The sequence below is a fragment of the Vanacampus margaritifer genome, chromosome 2 (assembly GCF_051991255.1).
Source record: "Vanacampus margaritifer isolate UIUO_Vmar chromosome 2, RoL_Vmar_1.0, whole genome shotgun sequence".
NCBI classification, from domain to species: Eukaryota; Metazoa; Chordata; class Actinopteri; order Syngnathiformes; family Syngnathidae; genus Vanacampus; species Vanacampus margaritifer.
Window position 1 is genome coordinate 12871603 of NC_135433.1, and position 21426 is coordinate 12893028.

A 21426-nucleotide genomic window follows, 5' to 3' on the forward strand; every position below is an offset into this window, starting at 1 on the left:
CGAGCACAATCAGGCGGGCAACTGACATAAAATCGAGGTCTTCAAAATAAAACACCCTGCAGACTCCTGATCGTATAACGCATTGCTACATTATCGCGACAACCGCAGACACCAGGCCAGAAATCAATGGATGCGAGGATTTTAATCAGACTGCAGCTGGCCACACTTATTGACTACACTTACCACAACAATCAAGCCCCCCCCCCAAAAAAAAGTCAAATCTTCACCTGGAGAATGCCCTCACGTTGCAACAGCTCAAATAAAGATGTGAGCAGACGTGAATTTGCTGTGAGCGATGCAAAGCACTTGAATTTGCATCCTAGTGCAAATATTATTTGGATTATTTGGAGGCGTGTGCACCTCTGGGTGATGTTTGCCGGTGTGCTTGACTGCTGCTTCTAGTTCAAGTCTCGGCTGTGATTTCCCCACAGTAAACAAATCTGTATAATGCAGAAATGCGCATTTGTTTAACATCACAAGAACTGAACCACTTTTTTTCAGTTTAAGGCCTGCCGCATGTGACGGAAGCGAACAATCACAAATCGATTACGGTCGGCCTGCTACTCCTGCCATTGACGCACTGCAAGGGAAAAACTGTGACCCTTGTTGTTCCCATTGTGAAGCAATATTATGAGGCCCCGCATTAACAATATTTATTATTTTTTTATTATGTTTTTTATTATTTTTATTTATTTATATATATTTTTTTTTTATTCTTTTTTTTTATGTATTCAATTATTTTTATTTATTTATTTTATTTTATGAATTTATGTCAATAAAGAAGTGGATTATGTTGGCCATTATAGCAATAAGAGATGAAACGGATGGAGAGAGTAGATATTTTAGAGGTTGTTGGCAATGAACACCTCACTCGTTGACTATAAGACAACAACAGAGACTCTCCACACTTATCATTGATACTACTGTAAAATACAGTATTCACTAGTATTGACTACATATATTGTATTGGTATGGCTTGGCGGCAGCTGACTCGTTTTTTATAAGTGTCACTTTGTTAAATATCATATGAAACAACATTGCATTTTTGAAAGGCCATCACATCTGTGCTATTGTGATGCCATTCACCTGAAATTTCCATTTTTAAATTGCACTAAAACTATTTGCCTACTATGCCACTCATGTATACTCGTTGCCAAACCCCCAACACGGCAGAACAATTTGTTTGTGTTTGGTCGTATGCTTGGTGTGCAACTATTAGTACATTCTATAGATGGTAGCACAGAAAGTGGGGGATATGTTAGCAGTTGATGAATCTATTTTTAGATATATTTTTTTTAATGTGCAGTAGAACCCCTACCGCTGAGCACAATTAATTTGTTTTATTATTTTATTATTTCCTCAGGCTCAAACTGTTACCATCATGAACTTTAACCTACATGTCATACAAGTCTAAAGAGAATTTAAGAACATAATAAAACTAAAAGTAAAACAATACAAATTTTAACTCCACTATGCAACTGCACTATGACTTGAGAAATTCCACGGAACATTGAGAAAACCAGCCTGACGAGCTACAGAACAAAACAGAAACACAATGAATGCTTTGTCATCATAAAAGCAATACTTTATCGTCATAAAAGAAATGTATAGAGCTTTACTGAATTATGTTTCTGTTGTACTTATAGTATAACATTAATACATAGTTTGTTTTCTCAACTGTGTTACTTTTTCACCTTCAGTTATTATGATATGTCTTCATTAGCATATCCTAATTTTTTGGTGGGGGATTTTACTATCCACACTTTGAGACCATTTTACAAAGGTGAAACTGGCAGCAGCATTTCATTATTATGCATTTATCTCCACAGTACACACTGTTTGAGCTGAGCAAAATTCATTTCACCTCAAGCTATTTTCCCCTGCATACAGCATTATATAATTTGGAAAATAAGTACTGTGGGGTGGAATAAAATTAATGTGCATGCTGTTTGTTTTTTCTTAATGTGATATTAATGCTATCATTTCTGCTTGTGTCTGATTCTGTTTCTAGCTGGTAGCGGAGTAAGAAATTAATGTTGCCAACAGTAATTAGGCAAGAAAAAAAAAAGATACATATGACAATTAAAAAATGAAGTAAAATACCCAGTTTTTATCCTACAATAAAATGAAGTACCCCCCCCCCCCCCCACACACACACACACACACTTTTATTTGAATAGTGAAACTAAGCACACTTGATCTATGCAAACCATTTCACAGGAACCAGATTAAAATAATGCTCTGAGCATGAATTGTGGCATATTTCATATCATTATCTTGCTGATTCAGCACTTTACAGCACTAAGTAAAGCTAGCTGGTAAAAGTCAGCTTTAAATTTTATTACTCAGTACTGCATGGTGCTCACCTCTCCTTGGTCTCATGGTGAAAATGGATAAATCACTAACTCTGTGTGCACGTGCGTGTGTGTGTGTGTGTATGTGTGTGTGTGTGTATTTGTATGGGTGGGTCATTAATCTGTAACGGTGGGGATTTACCTCCTTGCAAATGTTGATTATTAATCTACCTGTATATGCTTTAGAAAGTTGACATATTTTTCAATCATTTCTTCAACAAATCTGAATCTTTGGATTGGTTGTTTTACTCCATTTGCTAAGGTAGCAGTCTGCCGCAAGCACAATTAAACATTAATGTTCAGATTTTTTTTTTTTTTGACAGACACGCAAAAAAACTTTCTTCTACTTGCTGATGCCGCTTTTAAATAGTAATGATCAAAGGTGAGCACATCCTGGCTTTTAAGGGGAATGGGAGATGATGACAGATTAAACCTAAAACACAAGTGATCATTAAAAGGGAAATATTAGAAATATATATTACTAGAACAGAAGAATTGTAATAACCTCAGACTTCTAGATTTACTCTTTATTACAACATTGATTAAGCGACATAATTGTTTTAAAAACCCAATGATTTCCGCCACCCTGACTGCCTGGTGGAAGGCACTAGAATTGACAAAAGCCCAAGTGGAGCCCTGTGGGCTTTCTCCCCTTTGGCATAACCCCGACTTTCAACTTAACAACCAACCGTTTTATTTAGGTGTGTGGGAGCAGAAAGGAATTACACATCTCCACCATCTCTTCTCAGATAATATGTTTATATCATATACATCCTTAATCCAAAAATACAAAATAAAAAACGGAAATTTTTTACATTATCTACAAGTTAAAAATATGATAAAGAAAAAAATTCCAACACTTCGGGGTACGCTCCAACCGCCTGTTTTAGCTAAAGATATTAACAAGCTTTCTCCGACAACAACAAAACAACTTTCAAAAATATATAAGTTACTTTCATATACTGATAAAATGTCTTTACCCATCTCGAAATGGGAGACAGACTTGTCTATAGCACCGGAATCTGACTTTTGGATTCAAGTTTGTGAAAACGCATTTAAAATGACAAAACACACAAATTTACAATTTATCCAATATAAAATTATTCACAGAACATACATTACTCAATATATGATGAAGAAAATGGGACTCTCAGACTCCGACATTTGTCTCCAATGCTTACAAAACACTACAGACACTTATGTTCATGCTTTATGGTTATGTACTCCGGTTATATATTTCTGGACTAAAGTCTTAGAAATACTTTCCGCTATTTTGGACTGTAGGATACCTGTATCTCCAAACTTGTATTTGCTAGGTGACCTAACAACAACTGACTTACCACATAAACAATTTCAATCTACACTTGTAGCCCTTACTATCGCAAAAAAACCTATTCTTGTTAACTGGAAAAATAAACAAACTCTGAATATCGACCAATGGTCTAACCTCCTCATAAATCACATTTTAATGGAAAAAATATCTGCCTCAAATAAAAACCAAATATCAAAATTTATAGAAACATGGTCTACATATATAGAATTTTTTAACCTAATTCTGGTTCCTTAATTCTGCCTGTTAGCGAGAGCCACCACATCGTGATAACTTACATTGATGTCTCTGCATTTGGCAATTTATTATTATATTATATTATTAGTATGGGATTTTTTTTAATAGGTTTTAGGTGAACTAATGAATACACACACACTCGCACACTCGCACACACGCACACACGCACCTACACATACTCACCCACATACAAATTTTTTTTTTATATATATATATATATAAAAAAAATAAGAATATTAATTGAATTTGCTTTCTACAACGTAAAGCTGCTTATAACAATTTGGCCAAATATATCTTTACAATAGCCTTTTTATTTGACTATTTATGACTGAAACATCTTTGAATTAGTAGATTTAACACCTTAGATGTTCACAATGGGTAGGCTACTGGTGCAAGCCTCTGGCCAATAGTTTTCAGATTGGATCCAGGTTCAAATTTCCCGCCCTCTGTCTGCCTTTGCAAGTCGTGTGTGTTGTGTATGTAAGGGTGTGTGCAGTTTAATTTTTTTGTCAACAGGTGGCACAAGAGAGTCAACATTTTCTGCATTCAATAGCTTTAAGTGAAACAGTCTCACTTTTATTTCTGCGTTTCTTCGCACCCAGGCGCTGAAAGATGTTTTATTGTTGTGGCTACTTTGTTTATGTGTGATATAAGATGTGTCAGATTGACCGAGACATTCTCAGTTTTGAACCTTGGATCCTGAGTCCCGGTGGAGTTCACCAGCCCCATTGTTTTGCCCCAATGTTACGCAGGTCCCGTCCCGGCATCCTGTTTAAAAAAAATAAAAAATAAAATACATGTATGTCATATACAATAAACCTATTAACTCATTCACTGCCATTGACGGCTACAGACATAAAAACAATAATTTTAACTATTTCTATTAGTATAACATTTTTTCCACTTTTGTTAACAAAAGTATGAAAATCTAGAAATAATTTTTGATTGTACATTTAGAACAGATATAAAATTAGTTGTGATGTTGCATTTTAATGACTGACTTTAGTAGTTAACTCACAATTAATCACAAATTTTATACCTGTTCTAAATGTACAATAAAAATACTCATACTCTTGTTAACAAAAGTGGGAAAAAAATGTTAAAATAATAGAAATAGTTCAAATGAATTGTTGACTTCTATAGCCGTCAATGGCAGTGAATGAGTTAAAAGGGAATTTAACTGTTAAATTCCTCCCTATTAACTTTAAAAAATGTTTGTGTCATGTTTGTTCTCCTACAGAAACCATATTAAAACATAAAATATACAGTATTCTTCCACCCATCATTTTCCATTTTCATACATTTGTGAAAAAGCTCCAGGGAGCCACTAGGATGGCGCTAAAGAGCCACATGGAGCTCGAGAGCAGTGGTTTGCCGACCACTGCCCGAACCCAAAGTTTCCCCATACCCTGTCAACTTTTTACACCTCAACGAAGCAACAGCTGAGGAACATATAAAACATAGCTGATATTAACTGATTACGGGTGTAGAGAAAAAAACAAAATAAACGAAATATAGTGAACACGAGTCAGTCTACTATCTTTTTGTATCAAATCTAGCGTTTCCAATCTGGACCTGGATCATGTTTAAAAGCTATATTGCACATTTGCAACATCACAACTATATCGATAAGTCATCTTGCAGGGGCTGCTTGCACCAGCAATGAAACCGTCCTCCCCTTGCAGAATTGTACATGTTTTGCCCTTCTTAGCATACCATTCACATTCTAGATGAGTAGCGGGTAGGTGAGCCACTAAAGCATAGCATTGCCCAGCTGCTTATCAGAAGCTGAGAAAGGAAGTGTGCAGGAGGTGAGCTGATAGAATGGAAAAATCTGAATGGAAGAGCAAAGAATTCGATAAAGCAAGAGCGCTCAGACAGTGAAGACCCCCGCCGAGGTTTAAAGTTTGTACCTGGTAAAGTTAATGGCTACCATTTAGGATCATGAGAACTCAAATGAGGTTTAGTTTCTAGATTCTGAATTTCTCTGTCTAAGTAAAAGCAAATGTATAACGTAACGTAAAATATTTGAGGATACACGGCTAGAAATGGTCCAATTAAGAACACATGCTAACGTTAGCTTACCCTGTTAGTGCTTGATTCTGCTGAATTATAATCCGCTGTTTCTACTTTGATGCAGAGGTTTGGCTTGTTGAAGCGGCTTTACTGTCTTTCAAATACCGGTAATGTTCATCTCTAGAGCAGTCAAAGGCTGAGAAATAAGGAGACACTCGTTCTCCCCCTTTGTTACTGTTTGCAAGTGATTCACTAATTACTATTGTACTATTTTCAAGTGGAAAGTTGCCCGCCCTATGTAGACCCTGCAGTATGCAATGGAACTGTGACATATGAGCATAACAAAAACCCAGCGTGATGAGATTTCACAGATTTTAAACAACTAAACATGTTAAGAGTGCCAATCCTTGTTTAATTCAAATGGCTAATCTTTGGTTGGTTTGACATTATAGTATTTGTTTCTGAATATACAAAACATATACAAAGCAAAATTCCTTTAAATCAGATAACTTTTTTTTTTTTTTAATCCTCCATGTTTGATATAATCCAAAATGTTATGTTTTGGGTGCTAATAGAAATGCTTAACCTTGGAGAGTTTCAAACCGAGAAAATTATTGGAGTCAATTATAATATGCAAATATTTGTATCACATAAAAAAAAACTGTTATTTTCATTGCATACAGTATTTCATTAGATTTTCCTTCTTCTGCTTATGATTTGATTTAATTTTTCTTTGGTGATTATTGAAGACATTTAACATTTTCAATTTATATTTTTACTGTTTATGTATTTACTAATAAGTATATAGGTGCCATATAACTGTGTATTGGAATGAAGATCAACTGTGATAATGTTGTTGTGAAATATATTGGAACTTTTACTCCCTTCCAGTTCTCAAGAAGATAAGAAAGAATGTGGAAGTTCTCATGGAGATAAGAAATGTGTGTCTGAAAGGGAGTCAAGTTCTCATGCTATTACTCATTATGTCGTAAAAACTGAAGGTCCAAGATCATTACCTGCCTACATCATATATCCGGGATGGTAGGAGAACTGGAGTAAACATGTCGGTATATCACATGTCTGCTTATTATAATTACTAACCCTTTGTCCAGCCTGAGAGGGGGAGTATGCTTTTTTCAAGTATAAAGCAACTGTGTGTTTTCATATTCGGACACACTCGGGGCTTAACATTACCTTTGAATGTAAGCATTTTTTCCTGTGTCTTTAAGAGCTCTTAAATAAATCTTTGCAAAGAAAGCTTCTTTATAAGATCTCAATGCAATTATTTTGAACACGCAAAGGTTACACTTAATATAGTAATCAAATAATACCTTCATTATTCAGGAGAATAACCCCCCACACTATCCCAATAAAGTTAGCAAATGTGATTTCTTGCCTAGTAAAGGTGATTATGGGAACACTCCTGAGGAAAATCTACCCATCATAATAAAAACTAGAGGGCTATTATAATCTAATATTGTGTAATGCCATGTTCTCAGGAAGAATAGTGAAGAAATTAATGGGTGGACGAATTCAAATCTCTCATCATGCTCAGTGACTGCAGCAGTCTTCACGCATCAAAATACAAATTCTGACTTCATGTCACAGTCTAACAAGAATTATGTATGGTCGACACTCAAGATCATAACAGTGAATTAATAACAGAACATACCAGAAATCAGGAAAGTATAAAAGTGTATATGAAATGATGTATCCCCCATTGACTAATCTATAGATTTTTTTTTTCTTAATGAAATGGCAACTTCAAAGATAGTGAGCGTGGGCTTATGCTGCCATGTGATCATCTGGTCCCTCTTAACCATGAGTGGTGATCAAATCCTATGTGCTCAGTGAATGTGACATCCCAGTGATGACACATATGGCATATACATAATACGCTACCACATCAATTGAAGAAGAAGAATCCCTGGTCTTTTGCTGGAGAAAAGTTGTATTTTTGTGTAAGATATTACTATGTAGCGCTGCAGTTGTACATGCATGACTGCATGTAAGCACGGAAGCGTCTCTTCTCTTGATTGCAGGGATGTGCAGCATGCCAAAGTTATTTATTAAAATATAGACTTTCAATATTTGATTTCCTGTGCTAAGGCTTCATGGAAAAGTGGGGTGAAGGGAAGTGCCTTAAATATTTGATCAAATGCAGGTAACTCATACTAGCTTGAAGATCACGTTGTGTGACGGATCGCTGCCCAAATAACTCAAAGAAGCCAAAACTTCAAACCTTATTTTCAGCATATGCTGTGTTGAAGGCTTAAATCTTAAAATCAAAAGGAAATCAGTTTAACAAATATTGTTCAGGAATTCATCTCAGTAGCTACAATGTGACAAATACTGTACATAACAACAAAAGTAAAACAGGACCCAACTATGCTAAACAATGGAAAGTAGTGAAAAACCAAAAATTGTGCAAAAAACTGACTTTATCCATTAACAAATATGGAAAAAGTACTGGCATTCTCTACTTGAGTAAAAGTACAATTACTTGTCTAAAAAAACAACTTTGGTAAAAGTAAAAGTACTCATTCAAATAACTACTCAACTAAAAGTAAAAAAAAAGTACATGCTTTGAAGTATGCTTGACAAGTAAAAGTAAAAAGTATTTTTACTAGAAGTGTCCTCCTATTCTAGCCAATTACACGTCATGTCATAGCTTGACGTAGCGCCAATCACAACCTGGTATCTAGGGGACGCTTCATATGATTGGCGGAGCCAGGAGACATTGACGGCTGCTTTTTCTTCCAGGTCAAGTATTTTAATAATTTCCATGCATTTAAAAACAAAAGTAATGACCTTGTCTTGAAAATGTATCGAGTAAAAAGTACAGACACTCATGTTAAAATGTAACGGATAAAAGTAAAAAGTAGTCTAACAAATAAGTATTCAGGAAAGTGCAAAGTACAGGGAAAAAAAACTACTCAAGTACAGTAATGAAGTAGTTGAACTTTGTTAGTTCCCATCTCTGTGCATTAAAGTCATATCATTTAGAATTTGACTTGAAGTATCAGGTAAATGTGCCCTAAAAAGGGGAGTTTACAGAGTCACAAATGCTAGATTTGAAAGTAGCCTCACTTCATAATCGTATAGTCTTTGACCAAAACTATTCCTCTCACTTATGAGTACTGTACAATTTTCAGACATGACCATTTACAATGTACAGTAAGTTGTGATAAATAGTGACAGCCGAATACAAATCCAGCTTCACCAAAATAGCAGTAATAGCAAATACTCAGCACTGTAAATGTTGATAACATGACTTATTCATAAGGGAGTTTTTCTATAGCACTAAATTTAATCGGTTTGAAGGTTTACTTTTTGGAATGTTCACTCAATTTAAAATCAGTAAGAAGTGATAAATGTAACTGTTGAGCAGAATGGGGGATTTGCAGCAGAATGGGGGATTTGCGCTTCCACGTTCGGGAAAACAAAATGGATCACTTCCGGTGCATCAATCAGCCTCGGCAGTAAACATCTGAGACCTGGAAAATGGCACTTTTTTTTCTTCTTTTTTTTTTACACATGATCACGACAGGGCTTGCCAAAAATGAGCGTATTGGATGTCCATCGACTGAGCAGCACTGAAAAAGGTCCACAGTCAATGGTTGACAAGCATTTTAAGCTCTACGCATAAATCAACAAAAACAAATGTATGCTGGGCTGTTGCCAGCCTTGGGTGCAGGCGGTTCACCAGTTCACTTCCCGATCGAGAGACCACATGTTGCGGCACATGTAATCTAATAAAATAAATAATATATATAAAAATAAAATATATATATAAAAATCAAACCCTATGTTTCAAAATATGTCTGTCGACTATATACTAGACTCTATCTAGCCTCTTAGAAAAATTATGCTTGTTTATGGCATACCTTTGTAGTTGTTGATGTAGGATGAGGCGTAGAGCTTAAAACCCTTGACAACCTTTGACTGTGGAGCTTTTTCAATGCTGCTCAGTTGATGGACATCCAGTTGCGGTTAGCGCATAAGCCCCATTGTTGCTAATTACATGTCGCTTTTGAATTCTCTGAAGTACACAAGATTGATCCCTTTACTTCTGTTTATGTGTAGTTATTGGCAAAAAAAAGAGACTGGCTTTTTTTCCCCTCCGGGATGTTCCGCTTCAGTTTTAGCTAAGCTCCTGAAGGTAGCAGGTCAGCATGAGGTTTATTTGAGGCACAAGATGATTTTTTTTTCTTCACATTTCACTTTTTTTATTTTTTTTTTAGTGTACGACCTCATGCTGACGATTTTAGCAAATATGAGAGTTTTTGTTTGTTTTTCTGAAAATTGTGAACCCCCATTTGAGTGGCACAAAACAAAACTACTGCTAAATGAGAAATTCTACATACCATGCTTAAACCTTAGTTCCGTGCGTATTTATTGTTTTTTTTATTTATTTCTCAGAAAAGCAACTTCAACAAAGAATGTAGCAATAAAGACGTTTGTGACAAAAACAATCTTCATCACTCACCTTATCTTATCTTATCTTATCTTTTTTTATAACACACTGAGCGATTATTTGTGCTTCCATTATTGCCTATGGTGGAAAACTATGCAATATTCTAAACCAGGGGTGCTCAAGTTTGGTCCTCAAGAGCCCCTATCCAGCCTGTTTTCCATGTTTCCCTCCTGCAGCACAGCTGAATCTAATGATCAGCAAGCTTTGCAGAAGCCTGATAACGATCCTGATCATGAATCAGGTGTGTTAATGGAGAAAAACATGGAAAACAGGCTGGATAGGGGCTCTGGAGGACCGAACTTGAGCACCCCTGTTCTAAATGAAAGAAAATCATAGTCCTAAAACTTACTGTATTCAACTTTTCACCTTTATAGATTTAACTGAGTATTTTTTTCAGCATAATTCATTATTATTTAATTATGGAAGACTCTGCTGTTTTTTTATGTCAGTAAAATATGGAATGTGTTTAAACACTCAGAGCAGATTTTAATGAAGTCTTAGAGGTAACATTCCGGGCAGTTTTTGCATTCAATTGAATTCCAAATACTTGATTGAACATGGTGTTGGGGTTTATTTCCTGATAATGTTTCATTTCTACAGCTACGATTTGCTTTTACGGTTTATGGAACATGTCTGTAATTTCCTTTTGATGGTTAGACCGGAGGGAAACTCACCAAGGGTCGATCTGGAAGGCTTTGTAAAGGATATGAACCTTGCTCGTTTCTATATATTCATACCCACTCAACCATATCAAAGCACACTCTGACATCTTTTTTCCCAACAACACACGAGGCCGGCTGCATTTATCAGCTGCGAGAGTGTTGACAGAAGGTGCACTGCAGTGTCTCTATCAGTGCCACACCACTGATTAACACTTCTTTCCTCCTGATTCTTATCTGTGGAGCAGACACAAGATCTCCATCTGGCTCCCTAGTAGTTTCTGACCTAAAGTGGGTGGATGCTTATACAGTAACTTGCTTATAATTCATTCATATGGTTTGAGTGAGTTTCGACTAAGTGGATGGTGCTTTGGAGTCCCCAATATGAGGCTGTTTTTCCTTTCAAATGGCAATTCATGCTTCAGTTTGGCTATCACTGTGAATCTTATACTAAGTAAGAAAACTAGAAGACTGCATTATGTAAACTTTATTACATCCTTTGCACAAACATGCATTTAGTAATCTAACCTGAATTGAATTTCATTTCTTAGGTCTCATTTTCATAATCGCCATGCTTTTTATCCATTATATCCTCATTGCAACCTCGCTTTGCTAACGGGTACAAATGGTGTTGTCAACACAGAACGTACTTACTACAAGTAAATATGTGAAGCAAGGACATGTTACCCTTTTATCCTTTTAGCTTGCAATCAGGGCAGATATGAACAGCACAAAGACACATACATCATGATCACAGTTCCACTCTGTTTTTTTTCTTCCTCAGGGGACTTTATTGTCCCCTCAGCCTTTTGCCTCTTGACTTTTATGCTGTATATAAAGACTAATGAGTTGGAAGAGGACAATCTACAGTAGCGACCGGCTCAATCCATCTCAGTTGATGAAAACATATAGCGCAATCACCTTTGCTAAACAACTTCCAAAATATCTTCAGTGAGTATATGACTAGGCAATGTGTGTTTGTCAGTTGTATCTGAATAATGCAAAATAACATCATTAGGTCCAAACATACTTAGCCAGTGCAGTGCAAAAATTAGGCGAGGCTATGAGTGATTATGGAAAAATCTCAAGTCTTCTTCTTAGTTAGCACAGACCTGAAGGCAAATTTACATTCCAGTAAACTAACATCCACCTAATATAAAGCACAAGGCCATAAAAGTGCAGCTATGCAGCAGGTAATTATGAAGTTATGCAGAACTAACTAGACTGTAATTGGAGCAGACAAACTGCTTGTATGCAATGCTGGATGCCGTCAGTGCCTAGATATGGAATGAAAGGCGATGAATGTGGCTGATGGAGACAGTAGTGCTCAATAACTCCTCAAGAGGGGACTATTGTAGGAAGAACATAAAGAAAACCATCAAGTTAATAGTCATAGGCTCAAGTAAACTGATTCACAGTGTGTACACAGTGAGATGGATTAGAATGACCCATCTCATGGAACTAAGGTGCTCAATAGTCTTGTGACTGTTGTGGTGGTACAATAAAATTTCTTTATTTTTTTTAATACATTCATGCAAACTATGTTGAGCTAAAAAACAAAAAAATAAATAATAATAAAAATAATAATAATAATGTGATCGGACGAATATGTGCAATATGAATTCACATACGTAACGGAGCATATGGTGTTCCACACGGTTCAGTTCTGGGGGCTTTGCTGATTTCATGGTGTCTGCTACCCCTGAGTTCCATCTTAAGAAAACAGCCTCGGTTGTTTTACAGTGCTCTATAAATATACAGTTGAGTGATGGGAGTCAGCGTCCTAACTGCATGATCTAGCAAAACTAAAGTGACACTTCCTTAAGATGCATTGAGCTGGGGAATACAAGAACTCAACACTTCACTACACAAGTCAAGACGAAGAGAGCCAGAGTCGATGAAAACGCTTCTCTCAGTTCATTTTGTTCACCAGTAAACTCTACAGTATAGCGTACCTTCAATATGTTTTGAATTGGAAAAAAATATATCATTTTATTTTTTAATATAGAAGAGTTCAGTGAATGTGCATAGGAGACTGGTAGTGTGGTGGTGGTACCGCCAACAAGATTAAGATGGCGTGACATACATGATGAGTGCACCAGGAAGTACAGTACACCAGGAAGTACAGTACATGTCACTAACACAATTGCACCATTACACCGGATCAAACGGCTCTATCAAGAACCAATGTACTAAATACTGAAAAAGAAAATTATCCCCATGATAGCCCAAAAAAGTAAACTAGTAAAATCCAATCCCCAAATCATACAATATTCTAATGTAATGGTGATCAGCATGGACACATGCCCATACATTAACAAATTAGCTCAATCTACAATGCAAAGCAATTAACTGTTATTGTGGCAATAAACTGCTTTAAATGCTCTAAAACACATTCACATAAATTCCATTTTATTGTTATTACTGACAGTGTATGAAAACAAAATTGTAGGTTTTTATCCCTCCTTTCCCCCGTGTGTACCATTGTACTGTCTTGCATGCTGTCCCACTTTTATTGCCAGATGCACAACTTGACTGACCGGTGAATGACATACAGAAGATTGAAATTTGTGTGTACTATTTGATTATGGTTCACATCGTTTTTAGTTTTCCCCGAGAATAATCTGAAGGCAAATATAAAACAACAATGACACGTGACGTGCACATTCAGACTGCAGTGTCGACCAAAATGTCCACGGGCTTAAAGCGCTTACACACACAGTCATTAATACAAGATAGGAGGGAGGAGATTCAAGGGATTTACGTCTTTAGAACATTCATTCATCTGTGTCGTTCACTTTGACAAATCACAAGTGACCTCCCACCTGCCAAATGGCTGCACCAGATGAGCAGAGTGAAGTGGACATGTTCGTATACAAACAACGTGAGCATTATGAGCATCGTGCTCCTAAATAAAGACGCTTAATGTTATGAAAGCATGGGTGTACAGAAGACACATGCAATGTCTAATACAATTGTAAGTCTTTACTTAATCATATGCTGGAGTTGTTATTTGGGAAGTCCTGCCTCAGTCCCGACCTTTGAGTCTAGCTCGATCGAGCAGACTGATTAGTCTGGCAAAGTCACATGAAGCAGACGTTTCTCGGAGGAAAAATTACTTACTTGGTGTGCTAACGTCTGAGGCGAGCTAATGCATCACTTTGAAAAAGACATGCTTCATGAATCATTAGGAATCTGTCTATATAAACCAAAAGGCATCAAGCTGTAACCTTTAGCTGTAAAAAGACCAATGCAAGTGTAACTCACAGAAAATTAAGCACAAAAATATGATAACTATACAAACGACTATATTAAATTAAACAATCTATTCCCGGATGCTGTTCAAACTCCAATTTGTTGGGAATTTGAAACAGTTTTCCCCTTTAAGAAATACTGGAAATAAAAATAACACATAGTAGCGTTATACTTTTGGCATCATAAAGCCTTAATTAACAATACAAGCTCTATTTTCATGGCTGGTGTAAATCCTGCTTGGTGTGTGGCACATCACAGCACAGAGGCAGGTTAGATTTGATGTTGGTAATTCTGCAGGGAGAGGGCCAGTGCTGCACAGCTGTGGGAGTGGTCACAACCAACTACAACCATGGTCAATGGAAGCGGCTCATTCCATTCTCATTAATGTGGTGCGCTAGTCGGGCACTAGAGTCTCAACATGGCAGAAGCACTGTAAAGGGCACTTGGATACCTTGTGTGACCCCCCCAAAGATGTGCCACCTTGTGGGAGGATTTAAAGAATATAATGCAATCATACAGATGACACATAATATTTGAAGCCCATTGTGCACATATTTATGAATGAAATTGTCATGGAATGGTGCGCGTAGGAGAGGGTGGACCCAAAGGCGAGGAGACACATCAAGGAGACAGGAATTGTGAACAAAAGGAGAAACTTTATTAGAACAAGTGGGGCCCTGATGGGACTGGGCGAGAGGAGGCTGGTCGCCCTGACGGGACTGGTTTGACCGGTGTTGACTTGGCAGAACTTGGGAAGCTTGGCTGGACGTGGAGAACTTAGCAGGAACGTGGAGAACTTAACTGTGACGTCCTCGACTAGACTGAGATGTTGACAACTAGACTGAGATGTAGACAACTTGACTGAAACAAAGACGACTAAACTGTGACGAGGCTTAGCTTGACCAGACGGGAAACTCCACACTGGACTTTGCCAATCACACAGGATTTCGCCAATCACACAGGACTTCGACAAGCACAAAGGACTTCGACAAGCAAGCCAGGACTTCGACAATCGCACTGGACATCGACAATCGCACAGGACTTCGACAATTACACAGGACTTCGACAATCGCACTGGACATCGACAATCGCACAGGACTTCGACAATTACACAGGACTCAGACAATCGCACAGGACTTCGACAATCGCACTGGACATCGACAATCGCACAGGACTTCGACAATCGCACAGGACTTCGACAATCGCACACTGGACTTCGACAATCGCACATGACTTCGACACCCACACAGGACTTTGACAATCGCGCAGGACTTCGACAAGCACAAAGGACTTCGACAAGCACACAGGACTTCGACAAGCACACAGGACTTCGACAATCGCACTGGAAATCGACAATCGCACTGGACTCCGACAATCGCACTGGACTCAGACAATCGCACAGGACTTCGACACTCGCACAGGACTCCGACAATCGCACAGGACTCCGACAATCACACAGGACTCCGACAATCACACTGGACTTCGACAATCGCACTGGACTTCGACAATCACACTGGACTCAGACAATCGCACAGGACTTCGACACTCGCACAGGACTTCGACAATCGCACAGGACTTCGACACCCACACAGGACTTTGACAATCGCGCAGGACTTCGACAAGCACAAAGGACTTCGACAAGCACAGAGGACTTCGACAAGCACACAGGACTTCGACAAGCACACAGGACTTCGACAATCGCACTGGAAATCGACAATCGCACTGGACTTCGACAATCGCACTGGACTCAGACAATCGCACAGGACTTCGACAATCGCACTGGAAATCGACAATCGCACTGGACTTTGACAATCGCACTGGACTTCGACAATCGCACTGGACTCAGACAATCGCACAGGACTTCGACACTCGCACAGGACTCCGACAATCGCACAGGACTCCGACAATCACACAGGACTCCGACAATCACACTGGACTTCGACAATCGCACTGGACTTCGACAATCACACTGGACTCAGACAATCGCACAGGACTTCGACACTCGCACAGGACTTCGACAATCGCACAGGACTTCGACACTCGCACAGAACTTCGACAATTGCACAGGACTTCGGCACTCGCACAGGACTTCAACAATCGCACAGGACTTCGACAATCACACAGGACTTCGACAATCGCACACTGGACTTTGACAATCGCACAGGACTCCGACAATCGCACAGGACTCCGACAATCGCACAGGACTTCGACAATCGCACTGGACATCGACAATCGCACAGGACTTCGACAATCGCACAGGACTTCGACAATCACACTGGACTCAGACAATCACACAGGACTCAGACAATCACACTGGACTTTGACAATCGCACTGGACTTTGACAATCGCACTGGACTTTGCAATTGCACAGGACTTCGACAATCGCACTGGACTTCGACAATCACACTGGACTCAGACAATCGCACAGGACTTCGACACTCGCACAGGACTTCGACAATCGCACAGGACTTCGACACTCGCACAGAACTTCGACAATTGCACAGGACTTCGGCACTCGCACAGGACTTCAACAATCGCACAGGACTTCGACAATCACACAGGACTTCGACAATCGCACACTGGACTTTGACAATCGCACAGGACTCCGACAATCGCACAGGACTCCGACAATCGCACAGGACTTCGACAATCGCACTGGACATCGACAATCGCACAGGACTTCGACAATCGCACAGGACTTCGACAATCACACTGGACTCAGACAATCACACAGGACTCAGACAATCACACTGGACTTTGACAATCGCACTGGACTTTGACAATCGCACTGGACTTTGCAATTGCACAGGACTCCGACAATCGCACTAGACTTCGACAATCACACTGGACTTCGACAATCGCACCGGACTTCGACAATCGCACAGGACTTCGACAATCGCACAGGACTTCGACAATCACACAGGACTCAGACAATCACACTGGACTCAGACAATCGCACTGGATTTCGACAATTGCACAGGACTTCGACACTCGCACAGGACTTTGACAATCGCACAGGACTTTGACAATCGCACACTGGATTTTGACAATCGCACGGGACTCAGACAATCACACTGGACTTCGACAATCGCACTGGACTTTGTCAATCGCACAGGACCCCGACAATCACACTGGACTCCGACAATCGCACAGGACTTCGACAATCGCACAGGACTTCGACAATCGCACAGGACTTCGACACCTGACGTAAACAATGATCCCACACAAGCTGGACAAACACAACAGACTAAATACACCAACACTAATGTGACACACCTGGGGAACACAATAGGAAGAGGGCACCGATTGGTCAAACACACTGGGAAGGGAACAGGCACACAGGTGGACGTAATCAGACACAACGAGACAGGGGAAACACTCAGAAAAATAAGATAAACACCAATCACAGAAAGACACAACAAAAACACCAAAAATGAACAAAACCCTAGCCCATATAAAACCGAAACGTGACAGAAATACGGCACATTAGACCAGCTTTCTACCCTGCGACAGCCACGTGGTCTGAGTAGACGTAAAGATTCAGATTCATATTACTTTATTGATCCCTAAAAGGCCTATTTCCCCAGTCACAATCCATCCCAAAAATATGAAAAAAACAATGACCAAAAGAGGGGAACAGAGCGCCCCAAGTTTTTTAGATTAAAAAAAAAAACAGGAAGGTTTAAATCGCCTTTCTGCCAGGCAAATATCCAAGACACTCCTTCTGCTTGAAGGAAGACGTTTAACACAGTAAAATGTGAAAACATCAAAACGTTATCTCGACTGTGACAAGTGACAATATGAACAGTATGGTAACAGATTTTTATGCGTATCTGCTTTATGTATATTATTTTCTTGTTTATGTTCTTATTTTCTTTCATCACTCCTTGCTGACGCTGCTGAACACAAAAACACACTTCTTAATGCAAATTGAATGGAATACCGAAGTGTAAACTGTAATTTAATGAATACTGACAGTAGTATACTGTATTCTGCCACGAGGTCATTGAGGTAAGGTTCACAAATGTAAAATAGATCATCTTATCCTTAGTCAATTTACCCCAATCTTCACAAGATTCCACGTCATTAAGTCCATCATTTTTTACATTAATGATTAAACTAAAATGCTAAAATGGAGTTGTCACATTCATTCTCTGTATGTCACTCTCGCCTCAATTACATTCGCTCTAAATTATTCAATTCAGCCTTTGTGAAAATTGCAAGATGACAATGTCTGAATGAATGAATGTGATGTCCCCTAAGTACTCCAACCTTTAGTTTGAAATGAATCGTGTGTAATTACTTATCATTAACAAACATGCATATCCAATTTTGTCAACCTCAGAGCAGATAAGCCTGAAATTCAGGTTAGAATCACTGAAGGGCTGCGTGAGGGAACGAGAGAGAGTGGAATGCTAAAATGCAAAGACCATCTCTCCTCAAAGTCTTCTCCTAGCTGTGCCCTTTATCTTCAATTCCCCTCAACGCCGGAGAGCTCCGCCGAGACTGCAAGAGGAACATCTGCGTGAAAGCCTCATGATCCAACCCAGGAGACAAAGCGTGGCTTGGCCTATCTTGACATTCTTCCCATAAATGATGCAAATGATGAGATGGAAGAGCAGGCATCATTGAGGTTACATGAACCTATGTACTTCACACTGTAATATGACAGGATATGTCATGCACTGGATTGCTCTTTTTAATGTAAACGAGGCCTTTGCTTGATCTAAATAGGCGCTCGATGTGGACAGAAGATTCAATATTGTACTGTATATTTGCCTACTCTAGCTTATGTGCACATACATAAATACACATACCTAAATTATGCATGTGAATACACACTGGTAACCTCCTGATGTAACACAACAGCACTGTCTTCCATCTCCCCCCAAAACTGCACGACTGGAGCGCACTGAACCCCACTGACTGATGTTTCTTCTCTCCTTTAATTGATGACAACCTGCTGTTTCACGGCAATCCATAATCATTTGTTTTCGCCAATAAATGTGTTAAGAAGTCCAAATGCAAGGTATGCTTTGTTCTTTCATTTATTCAGCGCTCTAACAACGATCGCCCCTCACACACATAATGGCTTGCTCATCCTCTTATCTTTTTCATTCACACTCCTCTTATCGCAGGATGTTTTCTCTCCATTACCTCCACTGCTGTCTCTGAGTGCCTCTCTCGCCATTCTATTCCTCCTCTCACCGCTTATGTCTGACGTCATAGCAACCGCAGTGTATGAGCCATTTTATCATCAGTCTATACGTCACTGTATCAAAAATGACAGAAGCAGCCAGACAGATGAGGAATACAGAGGAGAAAGTGACAGACCGAGCCACACCCACACAATATGACATGCAGGGTGCACGCAGGGGCTCTGCAAGCCGTGGGCAAGGTCGGTTTTGGGCTGCAGCATTTTTATTGATGTGACTCACTGTGGCATGGTGCGGCGAAATGAGTGTTCAAGCAAAGCGAGGGGGTTCAAATAGCCCAAGCGCCGTTGTGAAAGAGTCAAGAGTGCTGAGGTGGAAGCAGAAGAGGGTGAGGGGGAGAGCGATTTAAGATATACACTCACCCGCTTGTACATTAGTATTCATACACTCGCTTCATCTGCACAATCTACAGTAATGAGATTCCATATAAGAGATGCATCAACAAGTCTGCCTTGCCAACGATAAGTAGTCAACATGTTTCTTAAACAAAGGTCATTATTGAAGTTGTCATTTGCAGGGTCGACGTACTGCAAAAAGAAACACAAATTTATTTAACTTGGATTTTAATCTCATGCATTAAGTAATGGGAAAACAAATATGACAGTGCTTCTCTGAGTTCTATTTTCTATTCTATTGTAGAGATTTTGTCATCAGCAGAAAAAAAAAAACCTTGTGTATTTCATGTGTGATGGTGGTTGATTGGAATTATGTGTATAACATGGCATCTTATTTGAATCCCAATGGCTAAACTGTAACCAATGAGTCCTGAGCGTAAAGACACTAGAGACACCTTGTGGCACAACAGAGTATTGTTCAACGCTATAACACCAATGAAGTTCATGAAATTCATAGTTTGGTAGAAAATTGATGTTTTTCCTCTAAATTTAGATACAGTATTTAACTTGTGCTATAAATTAGCATTTTTTTTTATCAGCACACTTGGCAAAAGAACACTGTACTGAAGTGGAGTACAGATATCATATGTGTGTAAAATTTGATTTTTAGAAGACCTGTTTGAACTACTTTATTTAAGTAAAAAAATATTTAAAAAGTATAGTATCTTTGCAGACTTTGAAATGTTATTAAGTATTCTACAAGATTTTGAAGTTTTTGCTTTGTAATGTAAATTTAAAAAAGACCCGGTTAGACGACTTGGCACATTGAAAAAATTGAATACTAAATACTAGTTTGCCTCTTTTATTAAGTAGTAGGCCTGCCCTACTCATACTGAGAGGGGAAAAATAGCTAATGTCGGCTTATGCTTTTATGCTATCAAAATCATGTCTTCCTATTGCTTTGCTTTACATAACCAAAAAAAGCTAAAGTAGCTAATGACCACAACTGAAAAAACTAACAAACACTATACCCGTGTGCGTGTGTTTGCTTTTATTTTATTTTTATTTTTATTATGATTATATTGAGAAAACTGAAGAAAAAAAAATGAAATTTAGGCTGACACAATACACTGAAAAAGTGACAAGACTATTTCGACAAGGTAAGAGGTGTAAAGTGCAGCTTTTTTCAAATGTAGGGAGTAAAAGTAAAAATGTAATTCATAAGGGAAAAGTAACAATACAAGTAAAATTATTGATTCCAGAAAACTCTATTAACACTATTTACTGTAAGTACAATAAAGAAGACTTTATTCTTTGTTACCGCTCATCATTGATTATTAGTGCTCAATTAACAACCAGGAAACATACGGTAGTTCAATCCAATTCAATTCAATCATGTCCCTTTTTTTTTTCTTTTCGTTTTTTAAACACAAATTGTCACTTTAAGCCTCGCATTAAACAAAGACGCAGCACCTTTTTGCCAGGTTATTATCAAAGGTGGGGTGTAGCAATGATCACATTTACTCCATTATTTTCTGGTTGACTA